We start from the raw sequence: 12,669 nt of genomic DNA on the forward strand, positions 1-12,669 counted from the left end.
AAAAGCATTAGACACATGAAGACTTTAAACAACATTCCAGTACAAATCCTGGGGAGCAAAAAGAAAAAAAAAGCTAAATTTTTTTTCTAAAAAGAGCTTGAAACTTTATGCTTGAGGAACAAAACCATCTGTGATTGCTACCCTAAGAATGACAACACAATATCTGTGGTTTAGGACATCAACTGATTTTCAGTGGGAGTCGAGGTGAAACCAGTCCACTAAACAAACCTCTGAAGAGTAGAGAATGATGCAGCACAGGAAAGGTCAGTCTGTTCCAAGAAGGTGGGAAGCATTACAGCCTCTTTCAGAGGCCAGCTGAACCTAGTGGTTTTCCAGTCCTTTCAGTGGAATATGAAACCCTCAGTATGGCATTCAGCTTTTCACTCACACATGTGTTTAGGCAGTTCTCAGTGACTGAGAATTGCCGGGCACACCAGGAGTCACTTGCCACTCAACCTTTCTAAAGGTCAGTAAGTCAATGGATCTAACATTTAGAGACGTGTTTTACCCTTTGTACATTCCTGTTAACTTCCACAGAGTAGCAACAGGCAAGATTGCTGCAAACCTCCTCCTTTGGTTAATTTATCTGTAGAAAGACTTAGAAAAACTTGCAATACCAAAAGCATTTCATTTGACAGTGAGAGGCAATGGACACAGACATTATATGCAGAGAAGATGGAAAGGCAAATAGGAAGGGAAAGACATGAAATAGAAATGTTTTGGTAATAAATGCCAGCCTACCTGAATTGGAAGGCAATGAAAAGAAAAAGCAGATTTAAAAAAGATGCAAATAAAAATATTTTGAATTGCTAAAGATATTGTTTTCTCTTTGAAATAACTGTTTTATCATTCACGTTAAAATGTGTGATTTGCTTCATTAATCACACTCATTTCCCCTCCAGAGGTAGGCATATGATCACAACTTGTTCCGCAGGACTGAGATAAAAAGGTTGAGCTTTTATTTTCCTTGATTTGAATGTTCAGTCTGACTACTGTGACAAACATTTCCACCCCAAAAAGTTTAAATGCTTTGTATCTGAATGCACAGGCTTCAATAGCCAGCAGCATCTTTTGCCTATCTGTAGTTGCAATTCCAAATTCCCTTTCTCACTTGGGAAAGAGAGATCAGTGGTTTATTACTCTACAGGTTACCAAGAATAAAGGCTCTGATTCTAGGTTTTTTGGCTTGGAGAGAGCAAAACCAGTTGCAGCATGAGTTAAAAGGGGAATAAGAGGAGCAAAACCCAAGGCAGGCCCACAGAAATGCTTTTAGTTAAAACAACATTTACTAATGGAGGGATTAAGGAGGACTCAAAAATCCCATTCTGGACAAACTGAATGGAGCCCAACATTAAGGGTCAGAAATCACAGGGACATTACTTACTGAATTATCAAAGGAAAGGAATGGCAGGTCATTCTAACAAAGAAACTGAGAAAGGTAAAGTTCAGCAATTCTACCGTTTAAATGCTTCTCCCTAAGATGCATTAAGTGAAATTCATTTAATATGAAGAAAGCTTCTGAATTTATGGGCAGAATTTGTCTTTGTGCAGCTCCCAAGGAGAAAAGGCAAGCAAGATTGCATTGAATAACAATCAAGACAAGAAGGGGAAAATTTTCAGGACAAAAGAAGTTGGTGGAGGACTGACTGGAAAAGGGGGTTATTCTCTCTGCAAACAAGAACTCTGGATGAACAACAGGCAGAGCTTCAAAATATTTCTCAGTCAATGTTAGTCAATCCAGCCAGAACTGTTTTTACAAAGGCAAATGAGTTCACTGGTGTTTATCACTGAAAGTATTGCTTGAGTGTGAAATTACACAGGATTCATTAAAACTGTGCTCTTGGGCAGGTGTTTTTCCTGGAAACTAAAAGGAGACAAGATAAATCTGTAACAAAAGAAAGAAGGAAAAAAAACTCTACAAAACTAAGAAATGGAAGTCAGATTCACAGCTGGTATAGCCTGGAAGGGATTCTTTGTCTTCCCACTGAGGACACACTTGCCCAATGAGAGCAGTGCCCTTCTTTTTCTCACCTATTCATCATTTCTACTTTTCTCCAGTTCCCGTTTCATTCCACTGCAGAAATAAGCAGAAGAGAAAGGGAGAAAAACGTACTTGTCTCTCTCAGGTTTTCCCATTGTTCCCTACCCATCAGCCACAAAGCCAACGCTACTGGACTTTTTTTGGATTTTACTTTTTTCCACAAATGATATCCCAGTAGCAAAATCCCTACTTTCCACAGGAAGAATGTTTGTGACAAGCCCCTGGCAGAGCTGCAGCTGGGACATAGCTCCTGGCTCAGCACAGGAATTACCTCCACACAGCAGCCATGGGTCATGTGCACTGAGCATGACCTGCCTGCTGAGGCAAGGGCTCTTTCTTGGTGTGCTCAAAAAATCCCAGCCTGGATCTCCAGCCCTTGCACAACAGTAGACATGCTCTGGAGTTACACAGATATCAACTCTCCAAGGAGGAAAATGACACAGAAAAACAGGACACAGCTTTTCAGCATGAGAAAACTGAAATTCACATCTCTGAGTCAAGTGACCTCAGCTGAGGTTCTTGTTTATTGCTTTAAATGTCTTTCTTTGAAAGGTCAAGCCTGCATGTACCTGATTTCTTCAGTATCAGCTACAGCATCCCTTGGGTTGTGTATCTTTAGTCCTGCAAAGCAGAGGTGACACCCTCTTTGCCACTTGTTTCCAAAGTCAGATGAGCTCTAAGCTCAAAGGCTGAGCTCTAGAGCTCCTAAACCAAGAGGAAGTGTTCTTATTAGCACTGGGTGTAATGAACCTGCATTTTAGTAAACTCCAGCTAAGCCTAATAGTCATTTTGCCATACTAAATTTCTTCTCTTCCCTCTGATAATTTGTGTGTGTGCCTGCTTCTCTAAAAGCTCCAGGTGCAACATTTTATTTATGTTAGCTTAAACTGCTGCTTAAAGGAAAAGGATAGGATTGGAATGTTCACAAATGGGAACAGTCTTCTCAAATATCTCCACCCTCTGTGCCACAAGGGTTTGTGTGCACTTAGAGCATTTTTCTCATTAAACACCAAGTGTTGGAGCAATATAGAATGCTGCTGACATTTTTCTAATGCACTGTTGCTTTGGAATACAGCTTTTTATTCCACTGGAGCTCAAGTGGCTGGGTGCATGTGAATAATTAAAAAAAGTAGCAGCAAAACAAATTTACCTTTGTTTGCTGGGGGAAAAAAGAATCCTGCAATTTAGCAGGCCAAGAGGAAAGACAAACATGGCCATCCAAACTCAAGGAAGGTCCAAGGCAGTAACTGGATCAGAACAACAACACCAGATCATATCTGATAACATATGATCTGGTTTGGGAGAGCTCCATCTGCATCTCCAAACACGTAGTGGCACTGACCTTCACCAGCATCCCTTCATCCCCTTTGCTGAGTTTTCATCCATTCTGCACACACGGGAGCCCTCAGCCCCAAGGAGAGCTGCTCCCTCCATTACAGAGAGTGTTTCTCTGTCCAATTGCTGTTACACAATACATGAAGATGAAAGGCAGAAAACCAACCTCGGCCCTTCACCCCCCTCTCAAAAGCTGCCATGTCCTCTCTACCTTTCTCTGGGACCAAATTTAAATTCTTAAAATAGCTCAGAAACATCTCCTGTGTAGCAACAGAACACTCTTAAGTCCTTATGCAACGTGAACAATACCCAGTAACCGAGGGGTAGAGCAAATAACCCAAGACTTTTAATGTAATAATCTGAAGAGCTTTTCAGAATTCATTTTGGTGAAAAAAATGTTGTTTGTTATCTAGGAATGGCCACATTATTCTCGTTCTTATGATCAGCATATATGAAAAGCAGTGCCAAGTGCACAAAACCAGCTGTTCAGGGGTATTCCTGCCAGAAACAGCTGCTTGTGTTGATCCAGTCGTATTTCCTGAGCACTGGGATCAGTCACACTCGGTTCAAACTCACCCCTTCCCAAGTTTCTCTTTACTGAGGCACACATTGGGCTAAAAGAGTGGTTATCTGATAGGGGAGAAATGAAGACACAAGGCCAGAAGGGTAGTGTGGAAGATAATCGATATTCTCAGTGCAGGCAGTCACACTAAATGCAGATGATATGCACTATATGATCCCATTTACGGGCTGCGGGCCGCTCGGAGGCACGTTGGATTCACTCCTCTCGACGGTCAGACATGGATTATCGTTATTGCCGCTTATTTTACGGCCCACAAATAGTGAGCTAAGCCCTTCAGAGGAGTGCAAAGATATAGGCCCCATATCCCAGGAGCTGTGTTAATTCATGGAATAAAACCTGGGGCTTAGGAACTCGCCTTACTCTCCTGCACACTGACCGAGCTCAGCTTTCACTGCTTCTAAACTAGAGAACTGAAGGGGGATATGAAAGAATAATTCAGATTGTTACAGCGTGAAGGCCTAAGGCAATTAATGCTTCAATCGACAAAGTACTGCGTGCATTTCCGTAACAACCAGAGATATGCTAATTTAGGGAAGGGAAAAAAACCCACAAACACAATGACTTCTAAAATTTGAACCTGAGAAGTTCAGACACAAAAATATTAAAACTTTTAAATGGCACATTTATATGCAGGCATGGTAAGATGTTTGTCTCCTTCATCTGCATGCACACGTCTGGTAGAGACAGGCACAGCCTCCCCACTGAGACCTGGCTCGAGGACACAGCTCACCCTCCCTGAATCTGGTTCCTCCCCACAGAAGCAGAGGTGCACAATAATTTGCTGCTGCCCCTCAGAGGCCAAATCACCGCTCTTACAAGGCTCCTTCACTCCAGCAAGAATTGTACATAGCTGTAGACTGTTTATCCTTTTCCACAAAGGATTTAACATCATGATCAGGAGATCTTCCTGGAGAATTGCAGGAAGCATCTGGGATACCTCACGTGCATCTGCCGCTGTTACTAGCTTAAAGTACCCAAGTACCCATCTCCTAGGTCAGCAAGTATGTCTGAGTAAACATAGTTTGGTTTTTTGCCCGGAATTAAATGCAGTTTTTGTGCATCTGATTCAGGAAGGACTTCCCACACCTGCAACTGGTTGGCAGTTGAACAGTAGCTACACATTTAACATTCCCTCTAGGAAAAGAATACACTGGGAAAGCACTAACTGTAGTTACCTGGGAATGCTCAGTCCCAGTTTCTGCTCCCAGCAGCTCCGAAGCTGCACACAGCACCAGGCTGCTGTGCACAGTGGCCCCAAGCCCAGGCTGTCAGTGCTGGTAGAACAACAGCTAGTCCAGATATTCGTATTTCCAGATTTATTGTGCATCACACACATACCTGTGAGGCTGCAACAGGGGAACAGCACTCAAGAGTCACAAGGCTGAGAGCATTACCTTGACAGAGAGTCTTTTTTCATTTGTTCAGCAGTCACAACCTTTGTACTGCCAAGGGGGAGCTTCTGAGGGACTCTACAATGCTACCCCATAAACGACCTGTGATCCAAACCCTGTCACTTCACTGCTCAGCGTCACTGATGGGGCAACTGTCCAACGAAACACAGAAATCAGCAGAACACAACACGGATATTCAATGCATGTCAGTGAAACGTGACAGTTCTGAGGGGGGTTTGCTACTGCAGACAGCTTGTGCTATCATATTATTATTCTCTTTAGCTGTGACAGAGCAGACAGAGGGCTGCCTTGACTGGCCTGAATTTGCCAGTGTCCTCTGTAACATCATGGGAGCTCATCAGCTCCACACACAAACATCTTTGATCCTCCTCCCTTGCAGTCTGCACACGTGGCACAGCCACGCTCAATTACTTTGTGAAACACCACATTGTCTTTTTCATCCTTCTCCTAGACCTACCTATTCCAAAATTACTGCAAGAAAATGATTAATAATAACATTTACAATATCAGGGAAAAAAACCTGATATATTTGCATGATATTTTTCTCATACAGACAGACATTAAACAGCTGCTTTTCTGAAGAAACAGCGGGAACACAACAGGATTTAATTCACTTGGGGTGTAGAGCTGTCTGCAATAATCACAAAATAAAGACCCGCCAATGGAGAAATCATTTAAGGCATCTTGAAGAAACATAAAACATAAGACACTAACAGCAATATCCTGCACATATGGTTTTCTTGAGTTTTATTCCTGTACACAGGTTATAGATGGCTTTTCAAAATTAAAAGCAATAACAGAGCTTCTCAATAAATCACAATACAGAAGTTGCTGGTGAACACATTATGGCAAAATCTGTCTTGATTCCAGCAAATAACTTCTCCTAGGAGTTCTTGCACTAAGCCTCTCTCTTATGGATATATACATACATATATATACACTTTCTATACTATACCCCAGTGGTATATATTAGACTGTACTTCTTCCACTCCCATACTTCACACGTCTCCTCTTTATGCTTATATAAATCCTGGGGCTTACATAAGTTCTTGGGAAGAAAGAAGAGGCCTGTGTGGATTCCAGCAGCACGATGCCAATGCTGACTGCAGCCTGTGACACAAACACCACCTGGCTGTTCCTGGGGCAGGGATACAGCAATTTTCTGCCCTTCAGAAGACGCTTTCAGCTCTTACACTGGACTTTGTTTTGCATCAACCTGCAGGAAATTACAACTTCAGCTCTTTCTTGTCAGATCCCCTCTGAGCCGATACGAATTCAAGGTTCAGATTTCTTAAACTATGTCATTCTTCCTGAAAAACTGCTTGACAGTGACCCTAAGAAGAAAAATGTATTTCCCACCATGCAGTGCCACATTTCTCTTTTTATTAATCACTTCTTGATCTTAATAATACAAAAAGTAGTGTCAGAACAGCTGACAACTTCCACAGCTTTGGCACGGATGTTACTCAGATGATGAAAGACCTGTCCAGTGGCAACACGTGAAAGGTTCAATATATTGTATTTCCACAAATCCTGCAGACTTTGTGAAAAACCCATTGCCCACAGTGTAACCAGAGCTCCCATTAAACCTCACAGATTCTTCTGATTCCTCTCTTTTAAGGAACTGCAATTTTCAGAAGTTGTCGCATGTGTTTCAAAGTTTAGCAGAGAATAAACTGGCCTGAATGCTTCCTTTTTAATTTTAATTAAATTCAAGCTTCTATCTACTTACATTTTCTTTAAAAATGCATAAAAATATGAATTAAATATATGCATTATTACTCATCAAATTGTTTATCCCTGTACTGGTTTTATATATACACACAGGTTAAATATTCATGTGCTCCTTCTCCCTTTCAGAATATCATAACTCTTAGCTCCTTACTCTCCTTCACTGGTGTTTCCACTTGCACTGTAGAAGTTGAAGATCATTTAGGTAAAAGCACCCCTAGGGACCTCTGCCTAAAAGTTCCAAATTAAGTGGGTTTTTTCCTATATTAGTAGTGGAGAGCTGTCCATATGCTTACGTTAAGCCTGACAGATCTTTGATTACCCCTTAGCTTGTAGTTATGCAGCTCTAATGCAGTTTAGATACATTCCATAGTTGTTAATGGCTCGACACACTGAGACCTTGAAGAATAACAGCCAAGGTTATTTAGTAACGTAACACAGTAAAATAAAATAGACTTCACCATGTGTGCAAAAGTAGTAAATGCTTTGCTGATTTCAAGGCATATGTTTCTTTAAAGTTCTCAGAACATAAATGATTCAACTGCTACAAACACAAAATCACAAGCCAAATTTACTGCAAACTTCGCAAGCTGCAATAAATAGGTGAAGGCATAAATTGCTGGCAATTAGGAGTTTACTGAAGAGGGTATTTTAGGGGAATTGCGCTGATTCAGAGGGATGAAATGCAAATCTCTGGTGCTTACATGCACAGGGTACTGCACCTGTGCCCGGCTGAAGAACAGCATCAGCAAGTCCTGTCCAACACTCAGAGCCGAGGGTGCCGGAGCACAGCAGGGAAACCCTGGACACGCCGATGTTATTAGGAGCTGCGTCTGTGTGGCACCTCTGAGGTCCTCCCACGCTGCATTCATAAAACAAAACCACACAAGCCAAAACTGTGCTGATTGCACCGGTTCTGCTTCCAGCTGCAGACCTGAGGCACTGGCAAACTGGGAATGGCAGCTGGGTGCTGGGAGTCCTTCACTCCGAGAGTATCCCACTGCCTCCATGTGTCCTGCGTCTGTGTGGCACTGCAGGATGACAGTGGTTACCCGAAGGAATGCCCAGCACTGCAAGGAGTGCCAGGCTACAGCTGAATTAGGAGCATCATTTCAGCTCCTGGAGATTTACATGGCCCAGTGAGGGTGTTCATGGATGGGCATGGATCAAAATGTCCTGTGTGTTAGGAAACCTCGATATCTACTGAGTTACTTCTCAACGAATGTATTCAGATTTTAACAAATCCTTGTGGAGTAGTCTAAGCTGTGGCCAAGGGTTGGGGGCTTTAGTGAGGTACCTCTGCCAGGACCACGTAGGGCCATGCTGGAACTGAAGAGTGATGACTTACAAGCCAAAGGGAATCCCAGAATCCCAGAATCGTTAGGGTTGGCAGGGACCTCTGGAAATCATCTAGTTCAATCCCAAGTCCAATACAGGAGGAAAGGAGCAACACTTGAAGGTCTACAGTGCACAGCACACAGGAATCCTACACAGACTCAGTGGAGCTAACACACAAATGGAACACGGTAGCTATCCCAGCCACGGCAGGCAGGAATGCCAACCCCTTACCCTGCCAGCCCTGTTAGCAGTCCTGGTCTCAGGACAGGCATACTTCAAATCCCAAACTGCTGTGCAAGTGGCAGATGAACTTCCTTACAGAATCACACAACCTCCTGGGTTGGGAGGGACACACAAGGATCACTGAGTCCTACTCCCAGCCCTGCTCAGACACTCCAGGAGTCACACACTGTGCCTGAGACTGTTGTCCACATGCTCCTGGACCTCTGGCGGCCTTGGGGCTGTGACTGTTCCCTATTCAGTGCCCAACCACCCTCTGCGGGAAGAACCTTTCCCTAATATCCAACCTAAACCTCCCCAGCACAACTTCAGGCCATTCCCTTAGGTCCTGTCACTGGTCCCCACAGTGAAGAGATCAGTGTCTGCCCCTCCTCTTCCCCTCGTGAGGAAGTTGTAACTGCGATGAGTCTCCCCTTAGTCTCCTCCAGCTGAACAAACCAAGTGGCCTCAGCTATTCCTCACGTGGCTTCCTCTCAAAGCCCTTCACCATCCTCATGGCCTCCTTTGGATGCTCTCTGATAGCTTAATGTTGTTCTTATGTTGCAGTGACCAAAACTGCACACAGCACTCGAGGTGAGGCCAGCCCAGAGCAGAGCAGGACATCCCTCTCTCTCACCTGGCCGGCCATGCTGATGTGTCCTAGAAGTTGCCTTTAGCAAAATCTAAGCCATGAGAAGCCTTTTTCTTTCCATTCCAAGTACGTGGTTGATAAGCCAGGACTGCACTTAGCATCCAGCTGTTGGTGCTCATGACTGCTGGAGCCTCTGTGCTGTGCATGCAACATCCTCTGTCCTCAGAGCAAGGAGGGTTCGTCGGCTGCTGGCAGGAAGAATAACTATTGTTGGGATTCAGTCTATAGCTAAAATAAGCTGTAACACAAGCCAGGCTCAAGGGAAATCCATTCAATGAGCAGCTTGAACAAATCTATGTTCAATTAATGTAGCTTTTCAAACACTGTGACAGTGTTTGTGCTCTGAGAAGATAGTTAAGACATTGCTGCCACCAATCATTACGGCTGCTCTCCTTCCTCTCGGGAAGCAGTGTCAGTCCAGGAAGGGAGCACAATTAGCAGTAACAAGAGAGTATGTGGGGGAGTGCAGGATGAAAGGCAAAACTGAAATTGCTGTTGAGGCATTCCTTCGGAGAAAAGGAACCTATGAAGAGAGAATGAGGACACAGAGGTGAAAGATGGAAAAAGGAAGGAATGATGAAACCTTCAGAAAGAAGAGGAGGTGGAGAAGGGAAAAGAAAGAGGAAAAAATATGGAGGGAAATCAAACAGAACATGGAACTTGAAGAAGGAAAAACGTTATTCTGTGATCCATGGTCTTAATGTTGTCTTGTTTTAGGTAGATTTGTGTATCCTGTTGCCTTGCCCTACCCTCCTTGCCCCAACTGCCCACCTATGCCATTTGGTCAGCACAGATGAGAAACAGAACCAAGGCACAGAATGGATATTACTGAACAGCCATTTTCTGCCAGACATAATGTGCCAGGACTGAACTCTGCTCCATTTTCCTTGATGCACTACTCACACTCTCTGTCCTGTCCCCAGACACTTGTTTTCACAAAACCTTAGGGAGTTTGCCCTCTCAAACTGTGCTGCCGCTCCCTCTGCTTTAGCTGCAATTAGCAAACAGGTTCCAGGTTATTAAAGGAGGATTGACAAACACACAGAGGGCGTGACAGATGGACTAATTATATAAACCTTATTTCCTTAGGCATCCAGGCTGAAAAAAGGACAAACCATGAGCAACGTGAATCATGCTGGGAGCAAAGAGAAAGTGTGTGGGTAGGTGGCTGAAGGAATGTGGGAGCAGGGGAATATGAGAGGAAAGAAATTGCTGTAAGGGAGTTGAAAGGTTTGGGAATGAGCAATAGAAAGTGGTGATGTTACTGGAAGGGGTCTGGAGTTACATGTCAGGAAAGGCAGCTGGTTTTGAAAGGAAAGTGTGTTACCTGGAGCTGTAAAGATGCTCTGTAACAACAGGAGAGCCCTGGGAGAAAGAGTTTGCTGGGAACGTGATCCACGAAGTAATAAAGGGAGCACAAGAAGTTGGAGGATGAGGTAAAGGACAGAGAAGCTGTAAATAACTGTTGAAGTCTTCAAGGGATGAAGAAAAAATGAAGAATAGAATATATCTCTCCTTTGTGCAAAGTGAGAGTCACCAAATTTGATGTTGCTATGGTGATTTAGACCACCTGAGGACCCAGGTTCAACTGTTTAGGCAATGCATATAATTATTCTTTTTATTTTCACAAATAAGTACTTTCAGCCTCTTGCTTATATATAATGTGTTTTATAATTCAGAATTCTGCCACAGTTTGACAGCTGGCTGATGTACTTGCATCACCAAAAGTAGTAGCAGCCTTGACTGGAAAGGTGCAAATAAGAAGTGTGTTATGAAACAAAGGCCTTTTACAACTTAAATGGTATCTGAAAAAAAAAAAGTGGTTAATTGAACAGATAAGTATAAAAGAGAAGTAAAGTCTTTAGAAGATTGGTTTCATTTGAAAATTAAAGAAGGGACAGTAACAAAGGATAGTGCTTCAAGGCTGATAGAAAGCTATGTTATCCTCCATAGACAGCAGGGATCCATGAATCCAGCATTACTACAAACTTCTCCTACAACTTCTGATAAGTTATTTAAACCCCTATGCTTCTGTTTCGCAACTTGCATAATTGCTGGAACTAAACTTACCCTAAGGATGCATTTTGAGACTTCAGTAATAATTCCTAAGTGCTTTGAAAAGTGCTACATCATGTAAGTGAGGAATGTCATTATTAAAATTGCGCTTCAGAAATCATCACTAACAAGGGTTTGTTCTATAGCTAAAACTGCACCAAAGACATTATTAGCTTGCAAATCACAGAGCTCCCATCGACACAGGAGAGCAGCAGTGACAGAGCTGTGCTGCAAGGGGAGAGTAGGGACACCCAGCATGAAACCAGAGAAGCTATTGCTGGGCTGAGCTGGAACAGGGGGCACTGCTGGGCAGGGGCAGTGTGGCCATGCTGAGGTGTCACGGGCTTGTGCCTCTTCTGGGACCTCACAGTCACAGTTACTCTGTTCTCAGGTGGTATTTCTAGAAGAGGAATTTGCATCAGTTTAGAGTTCTGGGACTCCTTCCTTTGCATGGATGTTGCTTTGGTACAGCTTCATATGATTGAAAAAATATGACGTGATATTCACATGAAAAACCTGTCAGGATGCATTTCAGAAGACAGCCTGAGACAATACAGAGAGGGAGCTTTATTTAGGAACAACGGAGAGTGTATGTAAAATTTAGCAGAAATGTCATGTGAAAAGCAAGCCTGCCTCCACCCCACTTTGCAGAGAAAGTAATTAAGCTAAGGCTATTAGAAAACGTGCCATTGTCTTAGAGAACACCGTTAGTTTCCTGTAAACTCTAAATACTCTGAAATCCTAGGAAAGCTGCTTGTGAGCTGGAACAGCTCTACACAAGTTGTTACCTGTCTCTAACATGCTTGTCCCACATGCAGGACAAATGTTCCTGTAACCTGGTATCAGCTTTATGTAAACACTGAGGTGACTGACTGTGCAACACAACGAGGTTACTTGATGCCACGAGTGCCTGCTAATGTGAAAAGCTTGTTAGCTGTCTAGTTGTCTGGCAGTGCTTAACCAGCTTTGTCTACCAGCTCAGACAGAAAAATCATCACCTTTCCAAAAAAAATTTAAGAAGAGAAAAGGCAATGTCTTCTGCAACAGATAACTAATGATTGTCTCTCAAGATTTTATTTTAAAACCCCAGTATTTTGAAGCATCCAAAGTGTGTTATACAAAGGTTAAGCTTCAAACTTAGCTCAGTCTTTTTTAAACTTCTTTCATACCCAAGTAGGGCAAAGAGAGTATTTTGGAAAATAATAATGAAAAGATTTAAAATCCTTCCTCTGGTCTGCAAGTTTCATCAACAAGAACAGACGCAACTGAGCCTGAGTTGTATTTGTAGGGCACATATTACGTA

The 12,669-nt window shown here is 43.0% G+C and overlaps 1 protein-coding gene across 1 annotated transcript in view; it reads right to left on the reverse strand.

The window, feature by feature from the left end:
* SPAG16 (sperm associated antigen 16) overlaps positions 1-12,669 on the reverse strand; it is a gene marked incomplete at both ends in the record, with an annotated part of 363,061 nt that overhangs the window by 42,574 nt on the left and 307,818 nt on the right. The gene's annotated exons all lie outside the window — the stretch shown is intronic.

This window comes from Coloeus monedula (assembly GCF_965178545.1).
Source record: "Coloeus monedula genome assembly, chromosome: 7".
Lineage (NCBI taxonomy): Eukaryota > Metazoa > Chordata > Aves > Passeriformes > Corvidae > Coloeus > Coloeus monedula.